This window comes from Tachypleus tridentatus, chromosome 10 (genome assembly GCF_004210375.1).
Source record: "Tachypleus tridentatus isolate NWPU-2018 chromosome 10, ASM421037v1, whole genome shotgun sequence".
Lineage (NCBI taxonomy): Eukaryota > Metazoa > Arthropoda > Merostomata > Xiphosura > Limulidae > Tachypleus > Tachypleus tridentatus.
The window spans coordinates 13,128,819-13,151,736 of record NC_134834.1 but is presented as its reverse complement, the minus strand read 5'-3'; the positions used below and the strand labels follow the sequence as shown (position 1 = coordinate 13,151,736).

The window sequence follows — 22,918 nt, the reverse complement described above, 5'->3', positions numbered from 1 at the left end:
AAAAGTTTATTAATAAAAGTGTTTTGTAATGAAATGCATTACTATTAGTTTTAAAGTTGTTAGCTAAAGCCCGTTTTTTGTTAATGGGGTAACAGTACTATTGGTTTAAAGTTGTTAATAAAAGCGTTTTGGTTTATAATGGAAGTGCCAAGGTACTATTAGTTTAAAGTTGTTAATAAAAGCGTTTTTTTGTTAATGAAGTGCCGTACTATTGGTTTAAAGTTGTTAATAAAGCGTTTTTTTGTTAATGAAGTGCTGTACTATTAGTTTAAAGTTGTTAATAAAAGTGTTTTTTGTTAATGAAGTGCCGTACTATTAGTTTAATGTTTGTTGTAAAAGCGTTTTGTTAATGAAGTGCTGTACTATTAGTTTAAAGTTGTTAATAAAAGCGTTTTTGTTAATGAAGTGCCGTACTATTAGTTTAAAGTTGTAAATAAAAGCGTTTTTGTTAATAAAATGCAGTATTATTAGTTTAAAGTTGTAAATAAAATCGATTTTATTTATGAAGTGCCGTACTATTAGTTTAAAGTTGTTAATAAAAGCGTTTTTCTTAATGAAGTGCCGTACTATTAGTTTAAAGTTGTTAATAAAAGTGTTTTTGTTAATGAAGTGCCGTACTATTAGTTTAAAGTTGTTAATAAAAGCGTTTGTTAATGATGCTGTACTATTGGTTTTAAAGTTGTTAATAAAAGCGTTTTGTTAATGTGAAGTGCCGTTACTATTAGTTTAAAGTTGTTAATAAAAGCGTTTTTGTTAATGAAGTGCCGTACTATTAGTTTAAAGTTGTTAATAAAAGCGTTTTTGTTAATGAAGTGCCGTACTATTAGTTTAAAGTTGTTAATAAAAGCGTTTTTGTTAATGAAGTGCCGTACTAATAGTTTAAAGTTGTTATTAAAAGCCGTTTTGGCAATGTGAAGTGCTGTACTATTAGTTTAAAGTTGTTAATAAAGAAGTTTTTTGTTGTAAAGTAGCCGTACTATTAGTTTAAAGTTGTTAATAAAGCAGCGTTTTTTTGTTAATGAAGTGCCATACTATTAGTTTAAAGTTGTTAATAAAGCGTTTTGTTAATGAAGTGCTGTTACTATTAGTTTAAGGTTGTTAATAAAGCGTTTTGTTAATTTGAAGTGCCGTACTATTAGTTTAAGCTGTGTATAAAGCGTTTTTTGTTAATGGAAGTGCCATTTACTATTAGTTTAAGTTGTTAATAAAAGCGTTTTGTTAATGAAGTGCTGTACTATTAGTTTAAAATTGTTAATAAAAGCGTTTTTGTTAATGAAGTGCCGTACTATTAGTTTAAAGTTGTTAATAAAAGTGTTTTTGTTAATGAAGTGCCTTACTATTAGTTTTAAGTTGTTAATAAAAGCGTTTTTGTTAATGAAGTGCCGTACTATTAGTTTTAAGTTGTTAATAAAAGCGTTTTTTGTTAATGAAGTGCAATACTTATTAGTTTTTTAAGTTGTTAATAAAAGCGTTTTTTGTTAATGAAGTGCTGTACTAATAGTTTAAAGTTGTTAATAAAAGCGTTTTTTGTTAATGAAGTGCTGTACTATTAGTTTAAAGTTGTTAATAAAAGCGTTTTTGTTAATGAAGTGCCATTACTATTAGTTTAAAGTTGTTAATAAAAGCGTTTTTTTGTTAATGAAGTGCGTACTATTAGTTTAATGTTTGTTAATAAAAGCGTTTTTGTTAATGAAGTGCCGTACTATTAGTTTAAAGTTGTTAATAAAAGCGTTTTTGTTAATGAAGTGCCGTACTATTAGTTTAAAGTTGTTAATAAAAGCGTTTTTGTTAATGAAGTGTTGTACTATTAGTTTAAAGTTGTTAATAAAAGCGTTTTTGTTAATGAAGTGCCGTACTATTAGTTTAAAGTTGTTAATAAAAGCGTTTTTGTTAATGAAGTGCCGTACTATTAGTTTAAAGTTGTTAATAAAAGCGTTTTTGTTTATGAAGTGCCGTACTATTAGTTTAAAGTTGTAATTAAACTATTTACAGAGAAGTTTCTAGTTTATGATGATGTTTTCGCCAAATCGACGTTGGTACTCAAGTGGGAACTTTACGTTTTTATACCAGAAAACACAATGAATGTAAACGCATTATTGGTTGTTAAAAACTTCCGGCGCTAACCGCTTACAGTTCCGTGCAAGTTGACATAATTGACATGTAACATATCACGAGGACGAAATACCTCACAGACAAAGCTCCGAATTAATTATCTCCATCAGCGAAGAAGAACGGAAGTTGTTGGTTTTTTTTTTCATCCTTGTGTGTTTTTGTTTCTCGAAAACGACTGTATGGACTTGGACGAAAGTTGTTACAAAGTTAGACCACGAACCAACTTAGATGTGACTAGATCAATAGACTTTTAAAATACGGAATTTTTTATGACATTTCTTAAGTTTTCTATCGTGAATCTCTCGTCATTCTGTCAAATTGTTTGTGGAAAACTCTCGTCAGTTTAGTTCCCAAAACAAGTAGTTCGTAGGTAGAACATGATGACGTGGGACAAAATTAAATTATATTATGATCTGAGAACTTCTCGAGAGACAGAACATGAAGAGACAGAACAAAATGATCCGTACCACCTTAAGTTCCATTTGACCTTGTATTTCACATAGCTTTTATGAGTCTATGAAAGAAGTTTATGAGAGGAGACACTTTAAATTTAGCAATAGTTAAGGAACCTTATTTAAACTGCTTTTGTTATAATCCGTACGATAGCCCGAACCTCGTTCTATTACCGAACAACTATATCCATAGGATCAGATATGGCCTTAGTGGGCGTGCCCAGAGTGTCAATCTGAATGTATACACATGCTAAAGATTTATTTGACTTTTCGTTAGAGGTGAACGTGAATGTTTGTGGATTGCATCCTGTTGCCATATAGAACACAATCCGCACTTTGGAGACGTAGCTGGAGATGTAAGAGTAACAGTCAGATCCCACTATTCTGCGAGACAAAAGTGATATTACGGTTTCCTTAGCTCCAGTCTGTCATATCAAGATTAGAGATGGCTAATAAGCAGACAGGACCAGAGTTACGTGCCTTTGAAAGGCACAGAGAGAATTCACTTTTAACACCTCACGTGTAGCTGTCAGCGAAACTTCTAAAATAAACAATATCAATACTGAGCCGCTTTCTGGAGTAATATTGTCAAAATCACCGGTCATGTCGACGATTTGTTGTTACTGATACAAAATCATACGTTATGTTGTCATGTATAAAGTTACTGTTGAGCCATCGAGATGAAAGTGACAGACCTGAACCCGTGTATAGATAACCCCAGGATCATATCATAGCATTCATTTTCCTTAAAAATCAATATAAAATTAAATTTCTTATGAAGAGAAACACAGTTACACGGAAAGTTTACTTTATTTCATCAGGGATTAGACGGCTTGAAATGTGATTGGAAACAAGAGAGAAATAACAGAAACCATTAATATATTATTTTGTTATATTTGAAGTTTTAAGCACCAGGATAAAGCAGAAAAGCATCTAATCCTAGCATTTCTGTATTAGACAAGCTAATGCACATTTCTCGATTTACAGGAGTATATATATATACATATATGGCTTTTGCTATGATGTATTAAAGTCTAAGTCAAAATGTAATATCGCGAAATTAGTTGTTAGGGTTAAACAGATTACTGTGTGACCTATTAGTAAGCTGTGCTGAAGAAAAACAAACAGACCATATTCATATTTTTTACCATTTTCCCTGTGAAAAAAAAACAAAAAAACTCGCCTGTAATATGATGTTTATCAACTTTATATTTACCATTTTCACTACGAAAGAAAACTCGACAGTAATATGATGTATATCATCAACTGTATCTTTACCATTTTCCATATCGAAGTAAACATTTCTGTACATAGTTCATTGTGGCAGTTTAATGGGAAAAATTCACTAATATTAGAAAACGTCATTTAGAAGTTTCAGCTTTACCTGAAGTATAGAAACCACGACTGTAGATGTTGTCTGGTTCCTCAGTGCAGGACGAACTAATTTCGTGATGGGGGGTCTCTTTTTCAAACCAGTCGAAAAAAGAGGTCTGATCACGTCTTACCCCCCCCCCCCCAGTAGAATAAAATAAAAACTGCCTGTTATACGAACTTTAATTTATCTTAATGGATAGTAAACACGTATCAATACCACGTTCGAAAACGTACAACAAATAATGCGTCACACACGACTCATCAGAGGAGAACAGCCATAAGAGTATTGTAAGCCAGGGCAGCGCCAAGTAAGTGTTTCTTTTCAGCCTATATAAGCACTTATATAGTTCCGCGATACATATGTTAAATATCCGACTAGTTAATTACGTTACGAATGGAAAATGTCTTACAGTAACCCTGTTCCCTTTACATAAGAAAGAGCAACTTGCAGATCAAATGAGACGACTCGCCCCTTTACTCGAGAAAAATGAAACACCAGATTCGGCGCGTCTCGGTAAGTTTCGTAACGTGAAATACAAAAGACGGGTGTTTGCAATTTGCAGTAATTGTAGCGCATGTATGAACAGTCATTTCATCATTCCAACGTTGCTTGAGCACTTTAATATCTGGACATGCCTTCAATAGATCGCTAATTTGATCAGCCATCCCGTAATAAGCAGCGTTTCCAATTTTGTTGAGTGGCTGTTGGCGGGGCACGAGTTAGGGCTGAATCCTGCTATCGCGGAGCAGAGTTATTCTCGTGGAAAACGGTAGTAAAGTTAATTAAAACGGAATGAGAAAAATAAACTGGAATTGGCAAACCTTCTAAAACCTTGTTCCGGGAGAGTATGGTCAGTAGAACGTCTGAATTCGTCGTCGTAGTGTCGGTGACTGCAGTCGCACGGACCATGGTGGACATGCCGGCCACTGCTTGTCCTTTCACCCGCAAATGTGCGCAGATGTCGTCGTCGTGCCGGTAAAATCGAAGGTGTTTTGTCCCCGGAACCTAGTAACTTCCGTGGTTTAATTTGGCTAAGTGCTCCACTATCTCTCACCAGGAAAGCCAAGTGTGTCACAAGTTGCCTGACAGACCGTTCTTCACTGCCTGGTCAACATCGAACACGTGATCCGCCATCGCGCTTACTTATGCAGACAACAGGCTTAGCGCCCCACCCCTGTACAGCGAGGCCCAGTCAGCGCCGGAGAGAGAGAGAGAGAGGCGGGCGGAGACCATGACGGTCGGTCTCTTAGCAGCCGAACGTGAAAGGAACTCTAAATTTTGAAAGTTACACCTTCTTTGATGTGAAGTTGGTTTAAATCTATACGTGTATACATAGAGGTTACACTGGACAACAAGAAAAACCCGGGAAATTCATCATGTGTGCACACAAACAGCTTCTACTCAAGTGGACGAAAACCCGGTAAGATCGTAATGTGTGTAAACGTTCTAGTCATGTGGACGAAAACCCGGTAAGATCGTAATGTGTATAAACGTTCTACTCAAGTGGACGAAAACCCGGTAAGATCGTAATGTGTATAAAGGTTCTAGTCATGTGGACGAAAACCCGGTAAGATCGTAATGTGTATAAACGTTCTAGTCATGTGGACGAAAACCCGGTACAAATCTTTATGTATATAAACATTCTATTCAAGTAGACGAAAACCCGGTACAAATCTTTATGTATATAAACATTCTATTCAAGTAGACGAAAACCCGGTATTATTTTTCATGTGTATTAAACATTTCAGTCAAGTAGACGAAAACTTGACAAAATTCTTCATATGTATAAACATTCTATTCAAGTAGACGAAAGCCCGGTAACTTTATGTATATAAATATTCAAGTGAAGTAAAATAAAACATGGTAACTACCTTACGTTTATCAATGTTCTATTCAAGTAGACGAAAACCTGATAAGATCTTTATGTGCATAAACATTCTAGTCAAGTAGACGAAAACCCAGTAGACACCAATTTTGGAGAGCAGAAAATTTTGTGTTCTTTCAGTTGTAACAATTATTAAACATAAAACAATTGAAGGCACGAAGGTAAAAATTAACATAAATATTTTTTCGCTAAATATAAAAGTCTCTGTTAACCAATAGGTAACTTGTTATAAGTCACTGCAACCACGTCGAACTGTTCAAAGATTAACATGACATCAATATTTAAAAACTTTTTTGTGTTTTGGAATTTCGCACAAAGCTACTCGAGGGCTATCTGTGCTAGCCGTCCGTAATTTAGCAGTGTAAGACTAGAGGGAAGGCAGCTAGTCATCACCACCCACCGCCAACTCTTGGGCTACTCTTTTACCAACGAATAGTGGGATTGACCGTCACATTATACACCCCCACGGCTGGGAGGGCGAGCATGTTTAGCGCGACGCGGGCGCGAACCCGCGACCCTCGGATTACGAATCGCACGCCTTACGCGCTCGGCCATGCCAGGCCTTATTTAAATAGAAAACAAAACTAACAACAAAACGAGAGATTGTTTATTTATCCATATTTCTGTTCGCTCGTGATCGGGACGCGGCCTATTGGTTAGCATCGTAAACTATGGATTTAAGTCAGTAGTTTGTCCTTTGTCACAAAACAAAATCACGCTCGAAACTTTCGAAACGTTTTTGTGTAATAGGTGTAAGAGTTAAGTCTCATTATTCGATTTCAGTAAGGTTGCTGATGACTGCAGCTGCACTCATTCTAGTCTTTCAGTTCCAAATTACAAACGCCTAGCGGAGATAGCCCTTGTGTAGTTTTGAATCATCGATCAATCTGTCATTTTACGTCTTATATGCGAAAAACAAACAAACAATCAACAACAGCAACAAAGGTAATAATTAAGTTGGAAAGGTCAAGGTCATTAGTGTTTAGATATTTTTACTCATACGTAATGAACTTTGCTACAGGGATTTATTTTCTGTGATAACGAGAAACCCACTCGAAATAAAAATGTATCTCAGGACGGCTGGTATGGATATCAACACTTTTACTAATAAAGTAGAGAACAACGTTTCGACCTTCTTAGATCATCTTAACCTGAAATATGATCTAAGAAGGTCGAAACGTTGTTCTACTTCTATTAGTATAATGTTAACATATACTAGGGGTGTATTTTAATAACTGCTTATCTGCATGTGTAAATGTTGAAACTGACCCTCACTGTTTTAAGTAATTTCCATATAATTACTAAAGGAATGCCCATTTCATAACACCTACACAGGAGTTTCATTGCTATAATCCGGGATTTGATCCCCTCTGGTGAAAAGAACAGATAACCAAATGTGGATTTGCTATAAAAAATCACAACTCTTAATTATTACTAAGACAATCCGAACAACTCCAGTAACAGATTTTCTCTTTTACAATAACGGATAATTGTGATGTAAAAGATAATTATTTTGATATATATGTCACTGGAGGAAAAGGAAACAACAATGAACTGATAGTAAAGCAGTGAATATAAGATACTAGTTAAAGTACCGCAAACTGTGTGGCTACGTATTTAGTGTGGTCTGGTTTACACACTAAATTGTGTAGCTATATGTTTAGTTTGGTATAGTTTAGACGTTAAATTGTGTAGCTATATGTTTAGTTTGGTCTAGTTTAGACATTAAATTGTGTGTCTACATGTTTAGTTTGGTCTAGTTAATACATTAAATTGTGTGTATACGTGTTTAGTTTGGTATAGTTTAGACATTAAATTGTGTGTCTACATGTTTAGTTTGGTCTAGTTAATACATTAAATTGTGTGTATACGTGTTTAGTTTGGTATAGTTTTGACATTAAATTGTGTGGCTACGTGTTTAGTTTGGTCTAGTTTAGACATTAAGTTATGTGGCTACAAGTTTAGTTTGGTCTAGTTTTGATATTAAATTGTGTGGCTACGTGTTTAGTTTAGTCTAGTTTAGATATTAAGTTATGTGGCTACAAGTTTAGTTTGGTCTAGTTTTGACATTAAATTGTGTGGCTACGTGTTTAGTTTGGTCTAGTTTTGACATTAAATTGTGTGGCTACGTGTTTAGTTTGGTCTAGTTTTGACATTAAATTGTGTGGCTACGTGTTTAGTTTGGTCTAGTTTTGACATTAAATTGTGTGGCTACGTGTTTAGTTTGGTCTAGTTTAGACATTAAGTCATGTGGCTACAAGTTTAGTTTGGTCTAGTTTTGACATTAAATTGTGTACCAACATGTTTAATTTGGTCTAGTTTTGATATTAAATTGTGTGGCTACGTGTTTAGTTTGGTCTAGTTTAGACATTAAGTTATGTGGCTACATGTTTAGTTTGGTCTAGTTTTGACATTAAATTGTGTACCAACATGTTTAGTTTGGTGTAGTTTTGACATTAAATTGTGTGGCTACGTGTTTAGTTTGGTCTAGTTTAGACATTAAGTTATGTACCACATGTTTAGTTTGGTCTAGTTTTGACATTAAATTGTGTGGCTACGTGTTTAGTTTGGTCTAGTTTAGACATTAAGTTATGTGGCTACAAGTTTAGTTTGGTCTAGTTTAGACATTAAATTGTGTACCTACGTGTTTAGTTTGTTATAGTTTAGACATTAAATTGTGTGTCTGCATGTTTAGTTTGGTCTAGTTTAGACATTACATTGTGTGGCTGATCTGATAAATATTATCTCAGGTACATACAGAGGCACCTCTGTGGCACAGTGTGGATTACACTGCTACAAACGGGATTTCTATAGCCATGGTGGGGCAGAAGTGCAAATCGGTCGTTGTGTATCTTTGCGCTTAACTTCAAACAAAATGTATATGATCGTTTCTAGTTGTGGCTAATGTAACTCTTTAATATTTATGGTTAAAGTATGAAATATACATGATTGTTTTTTTTTGTATGTCACATGTGTGAAAAGATTGCAGTAAGCTCAATCACAATATATAATTAATTAATGAAGAACGTATTAGGTGACGGACTTGGAATCCGAGGCCCGCACATTTTCACTCGAGTGCACTAACCAGTAGGCCATCTCTAACCACAGCTAACTAAAGTGTCTACAAATACGTATTCATTATAGACATATTATTCTATTTTTTATTTCATCAGACACCGATGCTGTAAAGATGTGAATAACCTAAGAGCTTGGATATAAAATGTACTGTCTTATATCTAACTATTTATTACCAATGTATTTATTGTAAAGCAAATATTTATTATGTATTAGAGATTCCCATTCTTTTACCAGTGCGTCTTGTTTCGACTGATGATCGATCTTGCCAAAATGTCATTTCTGTCCAGCCGAGCGGTGATGTCGGAAAGAACAACAGAGTGGCTTAACAATACTATATCGAAGATTCCTTTGATCTCGCAGGTTTGCTTTCAGTGATGTCGAGAAACCCACTTGTTGAGAAATTTATATGTAAAACGGCTCGTTTGGGTTGAGAAATATTTTACATAGAAGAGCGAACAACGTTTCGACCTTCTTCGGTCATCGTCAGGTTCACAAAGAAAGAAAGAGGTAACTGACCGGAAGCTGACCACATGTTTGAAAGGGTTGTGTAACTGAGTGTCGGAATGTAGAGACGGTGTTAGATGTTTGAATATATAATATTATATTATTTATTTTAATACTACTATTTATATTATTTTTATTTTTTTAAATACAGGTATAAAGGTGTTCCTTTGAATTGGTTTATTTGGATTTAAGTTGTTATATAAGTAGGGCTTCTTTAATTTTGCATTTGTTTATGTTTGTTTCTTTATTTAGGCAATAAAGTTCACAATGTAATGTCTGACGTTCACAAACCTGACGATGACCGAAGAAGGTCGAAACGTTGTTTGCTCTTCTATGTAAAATATTTTCTCAACCCAAACGAGCCGTTTTTGCATATAAAAAGAAGGTTTGCTTTGTTTTGTTTTGAATTTCGCGCAAAGCTACACGAGGGCTATCTGCGCTAGCCGTCCCTAATTTAGCAGTGTAAGACTAGAGGGAAGGCAGCTAGTCTTCACCACCCACCGTTAACTATTGGGCTACTTTTTTACCAAGGAGTAGTGGTATTGACCATCACATTATAAGCCCCCACGACTGAAAGGACGAGTATGTTTGGTGTGATCTAGAAGGATAACTCCTGTTAGTTACAGGATTTATAGTTATAATCCACCAATTTACAGTGAACTCTAGAACCAGGTCTAAAATAAGTTCTGTATACTCAGACAGAGATGTAGCTGTAGAGAATTCAGATTGTGGAATAATCTTGCAGTTAAGTCTAAAATCAGTTGTTTATATTCAGACAGAGATGTAGCTGTAGAAATTCAGATTGTAGAATAATCTTGCAGTTAAGTATAAAATCAGTTGTTAATATTCAGACAGAGAGATGTAGCTTAGAGAATTCAGATTGTGAAATAATCTTGCAGTTAAGTCTAAAATCAGTTGTTTATATTCAGACAGAGAGATGTAGCTGTAGAGAATTCAGATTGTGGAATAATCTTGCAGTTAAGTCTAAAATCAGTTGTTTATATTCAGACAGAGATGTAGCTGTAGAAATTCAGATTGTGGAATAATCTTGCAGTTAAGTCTAAAATCAGTTGTTTATATTCAGACAGAGATGTAGCTGTAGAGAATTCAGATTGTGGAATAATCTTGCAGTTAAGTCTAAAATCAGTTGTTTATATTCAGACAGAGATGTAGCTGTAGAGAATTCAGATTGTGGAATAATCTTGCAGTTAAGTCTAAAATCAGTTGTTTATATTCAGACAGAGATGTAGCTGTAGAAATTCAGATTGTGGAATAATCTTGCAGTTAAGTCTAAAATCAGTTGTTTATATTCAGACAGAGATGTAGCTGTAGAGAATTCAGATTGTGGAATAATCTTGCAGTTAAGTCTAAAATCAGTTGTTTATATTCAGACAGAGATGTAGCTGTAGAAATTCAGATGTGAAATAATCTTGCAGTTAAGTATAAAATCAGTTGTTAATATTCAGACAGAGATGTAGCTTAGATTCAGATTGTGAAATATCTTGCAGTTAAGTATAAAATCAGTTGTTTATATTCAGACAGAGATGTAGCTGTAGAAATTCAGATTGTGGAATAATCTTGCAGTTAAGTCTAAAATCAGTTGTTTATATTCAGACAGAGATGTAGCTGTAGAAATTCAGATTGTGGAATAATCTTGCAGTTAAGTCTAAAATCAGTTGTTTATATTCAGACAGAGATGTAGCTGTAGAAATTCAGATTGTGAAATAATCTTGCAGTTAAGTCTAAAATCAGTTGTTTATATTCAGACAGAGATGTAGCTGTAGAAATTCAGATTGTGAAATAATCTTGCAGTTAAGTATAAAATCAGTTGTTTATATTCAGACAGAGAGATGTAGCTGTAGAATTCAGATAGTGGAAAATCTAACAGTAATTCCTACAACCAATGCCGTTTACCCAAACACAAACATGTAACAATAGAGTAGCCAGGTTATTAAAATGTTACAGTAAAACTTCCAATTATTACCGTGTACCCAGGAAGATAACAGTAGAATAACACAGGTTGTGAAAATTAGGAACATCCCAGGTTTTCTGACTGAATATCGTTTACTGTTTATCTGAATAATTTCACTACTGCAGCCAAAACGTTGTATGCCTATCAGTAAAATCTCTTGAGATGTTGACGTTTTTGTATGGTGTAAGTGGATGGATATTTTTTTGTTTTAGATTTCTTTCTCAAAGGGTGTAGTTTCATTTAATTTTGAACTAATAAACTAAATGATTTATTTATAATTAAGTAAAAACTATCAGAGTGGGCTGTCTGTGTTCTGCCCACCAGGGATATTGAAACTAGGTCTTTAAATCTAAAATGAAAGGTGACTAATCAACAACACAATTTAAACTTCTAGATTACATCTGTCTGACCGACTAGTGGGTTTTGGACGCGAATCTAATATTTTAGGTTTCATAATAGAGGACGCTAATTGCAGGTTAGCTTGTTTTCAGGCTATTATAGGATTTAGAGTGAAAGCGTTGATTGGTGTACAAGGTTATTAAAAGTTTTGGACTGAAAGTGTCGATTGGTTTCTACGTTTGTAAGTATTTCGGGCTAGAAGTATTGATTGATGTTCAGGTTTAAGGGATTAAACTTAAAGTGTTGACTGGTTAGATATTAACGGCTGAAATTTTTTGTTTGGTTTCCATTGGGGTTATTAAGGGTTTTGAACTGAAAGTGATTACTTATTTCCATGGTTACCAAGGGTTTGGGTTTCTGTTGATTTCCAGTATTATTGTGGGTTTTGACTGAAAGTGTTATTTACTTTTCAATTGTCTTTCTATCTAAAGTAAACCCAATCAGAGACTTGAATGTAGTCAACTCTGTCCAACTTGGCATAACTTGACTTGTAAAGTATATTTGATTTATTACAGAAAGACTTGATGGTATATGAATACACTTTGTTGTTCATACAATTTAACCTCTCCTGCTGAGACAACGGTAAGTATTTGGATTCACATTGCTAAAATCGGGGAGGGGGGGGGGTCGATTTCCCTCGATGGACTCAGCAGATAGCCCGATGTGGCTTTGATGTAAGAAACACTTAACTTTAAAGTACTCTATCTTCTAAAAAGAAACTTAAAGCAGAGAGCAGAACACAAAACAATAAACTTAATTTATTCTGGACATGAATATTTTACGAAATATATTTCATTATAGTGTAGGTGGTTCGAACAGATGAGGAATGAAAAAAAAAAACGAAAACACTCATGAATAAACGTTGAAATCCACAAACAGTAAATTAACCATATTATAAATTCGGGACTCTATGTTCGATACATCGTATATATGTAATAAGAAAGCTATAATAGTTTTCCAATACTGACTACCAGTAGGGAACAGTGGGAGTTTGTATGTAGGAATATACAGCGTTGATAACAAGGCAGGTAGCTTTATTGGCTTACACAAAGGTGTCAATCTAGAAGCGTTACTGCCCTGGAAATTTTATGTGTTGTTTCACTTATTTCCATCTTCAATAGCTCTCACAAGTAGAATGTTAAAAAAACAACACCAACAAATTAATGGCATAATAAACAACTGTTCAGTAAATATGAAAAACCAAAGTTACAGGAAGTAAAATTTCACATTAAAAACGTAAATTCCAAACACAATAGCATAAAATAATAATCCAAGAGAAACAAATTAGCCGTTTGGTTTTCCAGTTACGTTACATCAAATAAATTATTATGTATGAGTTTTATGTCTATTAGCTCGTTTTATGTTCTTTTGCACGTTTGTCTGTTTGTTTCTAATTAACCACAAAGCTACACAATGGGGTGTCTGTGCTCTGCTCATCGAAGTTATTGATCGAAACCCGGTTTCTGGAGTTTAAGTCCGAAGACATACCGCTGTGCCACTGGGTGGCTATTCTGGATGTATTTATATACGGGCCCGGCATGGCCCAGTGGGTTAAGGCATTCGACTTGTAATCTGAGGGTAGCGGGTTCGAATCCCCGTCGCACCAAACATGCTCGCCCTTTCAACCGTGGGAGCCTATTATGTGACGGTCAATCCTACTATTCGTTGATAAAGAGTAGCCCAAGAGTTGGCGGTGGGTGGAGATGACTAGTTGCCTTCCCTCTAGTCTTACATTGCTAAATTAGGGGACGGGTAGCACAGATAGCCCTCGTGTAGCTTTGCGCGAAATTCAAAAAAACAAACCAAACAAATTTAGATACACAGAAAAGAGCGAAGAATAAGCGAAGAGACACAGAATTTACTTTCTTGGAGAACACTGTATATATTTAGACATATTCATATGTATTTTTACGCTATAAAAATGTGTTATCCACGTTTGGTCAAAGCATTTTCCAATATTTTATACATAAATAAATAAATCAAGTAACTCACTGAATCGATTTCACTGTTTACACATTCCAATGTGGGTAGAAGAATAACAGAATATATAATATAATATAAGAATATATTAGGCCTAATGAGATATTCTTCAAGTAACAAATTGTTAATCTGATAAGAATTATTGTTAAAATGGAGTCTAAATTACTAAAGTATCCAGCTGACTGGCTTATTATTACTTTGTTTAAAACATAATAATTACATTTATAAATGTACTGAGTTAGGAAATATAGACGTAAATAAATTTTAATTTTGATTAAACAGTGTGCCCATTGGTTAAAAGCAACCTAAGTTGTAACTGTTCTAGAACTGACAAACAAATACAATTTATGACTAAAGCTCAAAACATTGCATTCAAACACTGACTATTGGCCACTAGTAAGAATGCGTTTTCTTATAGCAGAATCACTGAAATTCACAAAAGTTTTCTATCATGAGCATATTATAAAGTTTTCTTTTATATATAATAAATATAAGATGTGGATGTGTATTTTATTTTTAATGTGAATTACCTTCTTTGGAAACATTTTATAAAATTCTTTCTAGATTACTTACTTTTGATGTAAACCGAGCCAATCTTAAGACAAGATTCCTGTTTACACCAGTCAAGGATTCATGTGAAGCTTCTTTCTAGACCAGCTATTCTTGATGTAAACCGAGTCAATCTTAAGACAAAATTCCTGTTTGTACCAGTCAAGGATGCATGTGAAGCTTCTTTCCAGACCAGCTATTCCTGATGTAAACTAAATCAGTCATAAGGTAAGATTCCTGTTTATATCAGTCAAGGATTCATGTGAAACATCTTTCTAGACCAGCTATTCCTGATGTAAACTAAATCAGACATAAGGTAAGTTTCCTGTTTAATACCAGTCAAGGATTCATGTGAAGCATCTTTCCAGACCAGCTATTTCTGATGTAAACTAAATCAGACATAAGGCAAGATTCCTGTTTGTACCAGTCAAGGATTCATGTGAAGCATCTTTCTAGACCAGCTATTCCTGATGTAAACTAAATCAGACATAAGGTAAGATTCCTGTTTGTACCAGTCAAGGATTCATGTGAAACATCTTTCTAGACCAGCTATTCCTGATGTAAACTAAATCAGACATAAGCTAAGTTTCCTGTTTAATACCAGTCAAGGATTCATGTGAAGCATCTTTCTAGACCAGCTATTTCTGATGTAAACTAAATCAGAAATAAGGCAAAATTCCTGTTTGTACCAGTCAAAAATTCATGTGAAGCATCTTTCTAGACCAGCTATTCCTGATGTAAACTAAATCAGACATAAGGTAAGATTCCTGTTTAATACCAGTCAAGGATTCATGTGAAGCATCTTTCTAGACCAGCTATTCCTGATGTAAACTAAATCAGACATAATGTAAGTTTCCTGTTTAATACCAGTCAAGGATTCATGTGAAGCATCTTTCTAGACCAGCTATTCCTGATGTAAACTAAATCAGACATAAGGTAAGATTCCTGTTTAATACCAGTCAAGGATTCATGTGAAGCATCTTTCTAGACCAGCTATTCCTGATGTAAACTAAATCAGACATAAGGTAAGATTCCTGTTTATACCAGTCAAGGATTCATGTGAAGCATCTTTCTAGACCAGCTATTCCTGATGTAAACTAAATCAGACATAAGGTAAGTTTCCTGTTTAATACCAGTCAAGGATTCATGTGAAGCATCTTTCCAGACCAGCTATTTCTGATGTAAACTAAATCAGACATAAGGCAAGATTCCTGTTTGTACCAGTCAAGGATTCATGTGAAACATCTTTCTAGACCAGCTATTCCTGATGTAAACTAAATCAGACATAAGGTAAGATTCCTGTTTGTACCAGTCAAGGATTCATGTGAAACATCTTTCTAGACCAGCTATTCCTGATGTAAACTAAATCAGACATAATGTAAGTTTCCTGTTTGTACCAGTCAAGGATTCATGTGAAACATCTTTCTAGACCAGCTATTCCTGATGTAAACTAAATCAGACATAAGGTAAGTTTCCTGTTTGTACCAGTCAAGGATTCATGTGAAGCATCTTTCTAGACCAGCTATTCCTGATGTAAACTAAATCAGACATAAGGTAAGATTCCTGTTTGTACCAGTCAAGGATTCATGTGAAACATCTTTCTAGACCAGCTATTCCTGATGTAAACTAAATCAGACATAAGGTAAGATTCCTGTTTGTACCAGTCAAGGATTCATGTGAAACATCTTTCTAGACCAGCTATTCCTGATGTAAACTAAATCAGACATAAGCTAAGTTTCCTGTTTAATACCAGTCAAGGATTCATGTGAAGCATCTTTCTAGACCAGCTATTTCTGATGTAAACTAAATCAGACATAAGGCAAAATTCCTGTTTGTACCAGTCAAAAATTCATGTGAAGCATCTTTCTAGACCAGCTATTCCTGATGTAAACTAAATCAGACATAAGGTAAGATTCCTGTTTAATACCAGTCAAGGATTCATGTGAAGCATCTTTCTAGACCAGCTATTCCTGATGTAAACTAAATCAGACATAATGTAAGTTTCCTGTTTAATACCAGTCAAGGATTCATGTGAAGCATCTTTCTAGACCAGCTATTCCTGATGTAAACTAAATCAGACATAATGTAAGTTTCCTGTTTGTACCAGTCAAGGATTCATGTGAAACATCTTTCTAGACCAGCTATTCCTGATGTAAACTAAATCAGACATAAGGTAAGTTTCCTGTTTAATACCAGTCAAGGATTCATGTGAAGCATCTTTCCAGACCAGCTATTTCTGATGTAAACTAAATCAGACATAAGGCAAGATTCCTGTTTGTACCAGTCAAGGATTCATGTGAAGCATCTTTCTAGACCAGCTATTCCTGATGTAAACTAAATCAGACATAAGGTAAGATTCCTGTTTGTACCAGTCAAGGATTCATGTGAAACATCTTTCTAGACCAGCTATTCCTGATGTAAACTAAATCAGACATAAGCTAAGTTTCCTGTTTAATACCAGTCAAGGATTCATGTGAAGCATCTTTCTAGACCAGCTATTTCTGATGTAAACTAAATCAAAAATAAGGCAAAATTCCTGTTTGTACCAGTCAAGGATTCATGTGAAACATCTTTCTAGACCAGCTATTCCTGATGTAAACTAAATCAGACATAAGCTAAGTTTCCTGTTTAATACCAGTCAAGGATTCATGTGAAGCATCTTTCTAGACCAGCTATTCCTGATGTAAACTAAATCAGACATAATGTAAGTTTCCTGTTTAATACCAGTCAAGGATTCATGTGAAGCATCTTTCTAGACCAGCTATTCCTGATGTAAACTAAATCAGACATAATGTAAGTTTCCTGTTTGTACCAGTCAAGGATTCATGTGAAGCATCTTTCTAGACCAGCTATTCCTGATGTAAACTAAATCAGACATAAGGTAAGTTTCCTGTTTAATACCAGTCAAGGATTCATGTGAAGCATCTTTCTAGACCAGCTATTCCTGATGTAAACTAAATCAGACATAAGGTAAGATTCCTGTTTATACCAGTCAAGGATTCATGTGAAACATCTTTCTAGACCAGCTATTCCTGATGTAAACTAAATCAGACATAAGGTAAGTTTCCTGTTTGTACCAGTCAAGGATTCATGTGAAGCATCTTTCCAGACCAGCTATTTCTGATGTAAACTAAATCAGACATAAGGCAAGATTCCTGTTTGTACCAGTCAAGGATTCATGTGAAACATCTTTCTAGACCAGCTATTCCTGATGTAAACTAAATCAGACATAATGTAAGTTTCCTGTTTGTACCAGTCAAGGATTCATGTGAAGCATCTTTCTAGACCAGCTATTCCTGATGTAAACTAAATCAGACATAATGTAAGTTTCCTGTTTAGTACCAGTCAAGGATTCATGTGAAGCATCTTTCTAGACCAGCTATTCCTGATGTAAACTAAATCAGACATAATGTAAGTTTCCTGTTTAATACCAGTCAAGGATTCATGTGAAGCATCTTTCTAGACCAGCTATTCCTGATGTAAACTAAATCAGACATAAGGTAAGTTTCCTGTTTAATACCAGTCAAGGATTCATGTGAAGCATCTTTCTAGACCAGCTATTCCTGATGTAAACTAAATCAGACATAAGGTAAGTTTCCTGTTTAATACCAGTCAAGGATTCATGTGAAGCTTCTTTCTAGACCAGCTATTCCTGATGTAAACTAAATTAATCTCATGGCAATATTTTTATATTTATTAGAAAACTAATCGGATTTTTTAGATATAATACTCTTAAAATGTTGGTTACATGTCTACTTGGCAAATAAACGTTTATAATGTTAGCTCCGTCTTCATCTTATAAAATACCCATACTGCAAATACACGTCTTTGGTCTCCCAATGAGCGGTACATCCTACGCCTACATCGCTGTTTTCATATTATACGTATGTTTCGTGCAAGGAAAACTGACTGTCTATTATAGAAAGAACACTTTCTCCTTCTCGAGTTTCTTTCCTTTGTTACATTTGTATTTCTTGAGAAATGCATGAACATCTAAAGGAACGCGTTTAGTCATTACATGTCAAAACGTCATGTTATTAAGTATCCTCGAAGCTTGCGTTTTAGGGTAAAATTCAGTTAAAAAGTAAGCAATGTTAATGAAGATTAAATGAAGTCCATGAGTGATAATTTCACAAATAATTTAATACGTTATATTAGATTTTCAAAGTTGGGGTGGAACGGAACGTATCAGTACTACATTTTGACGTTGTTTGGCGCTCGCATATAGTGTGATGTAACCCTAAACGGATCGTTTCTATGAATGGTATAGAGCGGTATGTTTCGATATAAAGCATATATAAGCTCAGATTCTAAAATTCTGTTTTGATATAACTTACTCAGCTTCTGTACATATAACTTTATCTAATCGTTACTTAGCAACCCCGTCAGAAGAAGTCAAATTTTATATTTATTTATCTTAAATTGTAACTAAAAAAACTTTTAAATTTATTTATATATAACACAGCGCTCTGAATTTAACAGTTTTAACCCGTTGGTTACAAGGATGACACACAACTAGCAAAGAAATAAGTTCTGGATATTCAACGCTAAAGTTCCTGAAGGAAAAAAAAAAAAAAAGATATATAGTTCATCATTTCAAAGTGCTGTTTGTTCCCTATGAAGTGTTGAACCAAGTTAGCCTAAGTTTTATATTACATGTTCTAATGGCTAAGGTGCTCGACCTACAACTTGTTGGTCATTGGTTCGAATCACGTCACCTAACATGCTCACACTTTCAACGGTGGAAGCGTTAGAAGACAAATAAAATTTAGAATTTAAAATCTGCAAATAGGCTGGGGATACTGCAGACATTATTTACTCATACTACAAATCCCATTTTGGCTCAGTGTTTGTTATCTAGAATTACATTTCTTGAAGTGAAAATAGGTAATTATAATTCGAGTAAATAATGCCTACAGTATCTTCAGCCATGTTCCACTACTTGTTAACGATCTCTATTGATACGGTAGCTAACTTTATACGTTGTAAGGATAATAAACATTGTTAGTATTATTTTATCGCATTAGTTTGCGATGTAAAATATTAAATTGCAATTGTATGTTCTATAAAGATTTATTTAAGAATATACTGATCATTTATAGTTTCAATGTAACTAAATTATCTCTATACATAATATTTAGCAACGAGCAAATATAAGCCTAAACTAAGACATAACCTTCGCTAAGTACGTATAAACTTTTACCACTAGAAAATAGCCTTTTCAAACAAAACATTCTTATCGAAAACATCGCTTTTAAATGAATCTTCATGTATGTTAAAGTGACTATTGTACAAATGCATGTAATAAAATATTTTGTTATGCATACTGATTTCTTTTCTTTAGTCTTTCAGTTCATACACAATATAGGGCTTGGCTTCCTAAAGACACCGATTGTATGGTGTACAAAGCATTGAGTATGTACATCTTACAGTCATCTCATCTAATATTTATTCGTTGGTACTTCCTGTTTCACTGTGCACTTAAGCTTTTTAATAGAGCGAAAAATGTTTATAAAAATAAACCTAACTTTAAGGGGTAATGATAATATTGTTTACAGTAGAACTATTATGATTTTCAGTTTACGTAAAATATAATAGGAACAAACAGACTTTTCAATACCCTTTCGAAGTACGTTGTTTGATATTCTACTAAAGGTTTAGGTACAATATATTAAACTTTAGATTGGTAAGAAAGTAATAATAGAAATAATTACAAATGGGCCGTTCTGAGCGGATTTGTTTGTACATTTGTATTTGTGTACGATCTTAGAAGTCACTAGTAAAGATTATAAAGTGTTGTTTGCACTGCATCTTTAATATTTAATTTGCTTTTCGCCCAAACGTTCTATTAAGGTTTTCTGTAATTTCACGCGATCCTTATTATGAACCACTATCACGGTCACGACAAAGTGACAGTGAATCTCAGTATTCATTGATTAAAGGAGAATCCCAAGAGTTAGCAGGGTAGTGGTGTTGACTAGCTGCCTTCCATGTAGTCTATTACTTCGAAAGTAGGAAAGAATAACAGCGCAGATAGCTCTATACGCGAAATTCAACAAACAAACAAATCCATTAGTCGATAAAATAACACGTACATATATTATCAAAACGCTAACAAATTTGTGTGGTCAAGTACGAATATGCTATTTGAAGTTAAAACTGGGTCATTTTTATTCAGAACGATCATTAGCAGCTTACAACAAAACGTCTGATTATTTTGACAGAAAAGATGTCTGTGGTTATCAGAACAGATCTCTTAACTTATTGACATTTTCCAGACATTTTTGTCGAATGCTCAGTCGACAATGATGTTTCCCCTGACGACGGATGCAGCGTGAAATCGACGACCCTCCTTATTTTCACGGTCGGTTATCGACGAGTTTTAAGGCTCCTGAGAATTCCCGCCTTTTAAGGGTCACGTCTCTGAAGACCACATATAACTCCAGTGTGACGTTAGAAATACTGTCGCAGATGAACACTTGACTTCATTCGAGACAATGATCTCCCCTGACACCCACGCGGTCGCTCGTGGTTTGGCGCGATCGAAGTTGATAATTTCATTAAGTTAAATGGACGAAGGACTCTTCACAGTGAAATTATATCTTTTCGTCCAACCGTAAACGCGGATATATCTGTCCTTCTATCTACCTGTCCTTCTAAGCGTTAGACATAACCTGTATTTGACTATTTGACTTTCGGCGTAAACGAAACACGTCCTCTATCTGGGAGGTAGAATTTCGACTTGAAGGGAACAGAGAATGAGTTTTAACTAATGGGGGGAAAGTGTTTAAGCTGTATGAACGTGATCTTTCGATCAGCAGAAACTATCACTTGGTCAGGCAGGAAAACTCTCGTGCGAACGTGCTGTTTTAGGAGACGCAATGTAACAAAACTCGCATAACGCTGTAGAAATCATAACTAATAACACCTTACAATATTCTACTTAAAATGAATTATATATTTAAGCCCCGCCCATCCTGTTACTTATCGGTAAGTACGAGGAGCTTACAACACAAAAATTCAAGGTTCGTTCCCTGTGGAAAGTCCATTGAGCATACTTACAGCACTTGTCGATCCTTATGGAGTTAAAATATAGATTTGTGACTTGAAAATATAAAATAGACAAATTTCCCAACCAATTTTTCTTATTTTTAAGGGTACTTTAGATAAATAAATTGATTTTATTCATTTTAAGTGCAAGTATACTCAATGAGCTTTCCGCAGGGAACGAACCTTGAATTTTTGTGTTGTAAGATCCTCGTTTTTGTATTTTTTTATGATCTCCACTACCATTTTTAAATTAACAATTTTTAATTATTTGAAAAATAGTATCAGTGGTAGATAACTGTCTTTATTCTACGTGCTTTAAACTTGGTTCTCAAAGTCGAATAGTAGAGTGATAGACGAGCCGATATTTTCAAAAAAAATAGGACACTAGATTCTCTTTTGTCCACACAAAACGAGTTGGTTTTTCTCCCATGGAATACTCAATCGTTATGACGTTTTATGAAAAATTTGTACGTGATGGAGAAAAACGAACATCGTTTTCGGATTTAGCGTACAGGAATTACTGTAGAATATGTAAAATTTCAAAACAATAAAATCACTGTAGGCCCATATCATGGGTTACTAATGTTCAATATGGCGAATACTTAGTGAGGTTTGAATGCTACTATCTACTCTTTTCTCCTTAGTTTTGAATTTCGCGCAAAGCTACACGAGAGCTATTTGCGCTAGCTGTCCCTAATTTAGCAGTGTAAAACTAGAGGGAAGGCAGTTAGTCATCATCACCCACCGCCAACTCTTGGGATACTCTTTTACCAACGAATAATGGGATTGACCATCACATTATAATGCCCCCACGCCTGAAAGGGCGAGCATGTTTGGTGTGACATGGATTCGAACCCACGACTCTCGGATTACGAGTCGAACGCCTTAACACACTTGGCCATGCCGGGCCCACTTGTTCTCGTAAAAACGTAATAAAATATTGTGGTGTTTAAAATACATACCTAACGCTATTATACTGTGACAAATACAAACTGATTATAGCATTAAAATTAGACTTTGAATAGAGATCGTTAAAACTTCAAGTTTTGTCATAATTCCATAATTATATTACGCACATTAATTATGATATTATACATCCAAAATAACCTTCTTTTCTTTTACCCTTACATAAAATATTTCAAAAGCAATTAGTGCCGAACAAACAGGATTTTTCCTCTCTCCCAATTTAGGGTTAAATCTCTCACGGTCGTGGGCTGGCCTGAGTCTCTTGTGGAAACTTCCGTCACAATTTCATCTAATTTTATAAGCTTACACGCGTTCTTGTTCAAAGACTTGTCTCCTACCAATGTTCCACATTAGTTGTTGTTTTTTTGCCGCCGGTGTTAGAGAAGTCACCAACGAAAAAGAGAGAGAGAAAAAAAAAACGTACTTGTCGGCCACCCCCCGCTCCTAGAGCTAGGGTAGGCTATTACTGTCCCCTTATTCAAGCTCTTCTCGCTTTAGGCGAAACTTGTCGTGACGAATTACAGAATTATTGGTTGTGTCAGAGGATTACGAAACTACTGTGTAAACAAACTTTCGAAACAATTATCTTAAATGGA

At 34.7% G+C, this 22,918-nt stretch overlaps 1 long non-coding RNA gene across 2 annotated transcripts in view; it reads left to right on the top strand.

The window, feature by feature from the left end:
• Nucleotides 1-4,794: 4,794 nt before the first annotated feature.
• The window catches only part of LOC143228010 (uncharacterized), a 56,070-nt gene continuing 37,946 nt past the window's right edge, over nt 4,795-22,918 (top strand). The window contains exons 1-3 of one of the 2 annotated variants that reach the window (XR_013015146.1): nt 4,795-5,359; nt 14,322-14,534; nt 18,789-18,855. This is a non-coding gene — a long non-coding RNA (uncharacterized LOC143228010). Of the gene's footprint in view, nt 5,360-14,321; nt 14,535-18,788; nt 18,856-22,918 lie in introns of those variants that run through there. The other variant, XR_013015145.1, reaches the window with a different exon arrangement.